This window comes from Phalaenopsis equestris, unplaced genomic scaffold (genome assembly GCF_001263595.1).
Source record: "Phalaenopsis equestris unplaced genomic scaffold, ASM126359v1 Scaffold000297, whole genome shotgun sequence".
In the NCBI taxonomy this organism is placed as follows: Eukaryota; Viridiplantae; Streptophyta; class Magnoliopsida; order Asparagales; family Orchidaceae; genus Phalaenopsis; species Phalaenopsis equestris.
This window is the reverse complement of record NW_018164739.1, coordinates 1,758,197-1,759,389: the sequence shown is the minus strand read 5'-3', so window position 1 is coordinate 1,759,389 and position 1,193 is coordinate 1,758,197.

Here is a 1,193-nt window from a genome sequence, read left to right as displayed (position 1 = left end):
AATGCCGAGCTGCTTTAAATTAAATTGAATGTCAAGTGTAGTTATTAACTTATTTATTGCATCAGTATTATTTCTAGTTATCAGAATATCATCTACATATATGAGAAGAAAATTTTTTGTATGATCTTGTTGATAAAGAAGTATGGAGGAATCGGTCATGCAAAGTAAACTTTTGGTTGAGAAGAAAATTAATGAAAGTGGAGTACCACTGTCTTAAACCTTTCTTCAGGCCATAAATGGCTTTGTGAAGTTTACATACATAATTTGGGTATTAAGTAATTGGTGAAACCCGGTGGTTGATACATATAAATAGTATCAGAGTCCCATGCCAAAAAGCATTTTGAAACATCCACTTGTTGGATTTCTCAATTTTTCATAGTGGCTTATGTTATTGCCATACTAACTGTGGAGAACTTCGCAACAAGACTAAAGATTTCATGGTAATCAATGCCCTGATATTACTTAAAGCCTTGAGCAACAAGACGAGCTTTATAACAAGCAATTTCCCCATCAGTGTGATATTTGATACGAAAGGTCGCGGTTCATTTTGAGTAGGGGAAGAGGCCTGATAAGGAATTTGCTTTTCTAAGAATTTCACATGCCGAGAAACAATGTTCTTTTGTTGTGAAAAATCATAACAGATTTATCCTTTAAGTTGGTTGTTATACCTGACGCTTTGGGTGTGAATTTGTTCTTCTGAGTTGGAGGATACTAAGGAAAGCAAGCACAACCAAAAGTGCGCAAATGATGACATTCAGGTGGTCTTGTTATATAAAAATTGATGGGGAGCAGTGTTTAAAGTATTCAACGAGGGAAGGCAATTAATTAAACACACAACAACAAACAGCAATTTAAAATGTAAGTAAGCATGATGCAAAAGTGTTCTAGCCGTTTATAGTAACAAACTTACTAGAGTAAAGAAAGGAGGAGCGAGTGGTGGTGTTGGGGCAATACATGAGATCACTTAGCATGTATTAGCATAAGCTACGATTCACAACTCGTGAAGCCATGTGACTATATTTTGAAATGAAACATCACTACGTTATCAATCTTCAAAATTTGACTATAATCAATTGATTATTAATTAATCAAGCAGCTTTACAAGCTATCAAGCGGGTCAAGTCAAATTCCAGATTCAACTTGAGCTCGAATTTGAGATCTAGCTCAAACTACTACAGCCACAATAAACTCCA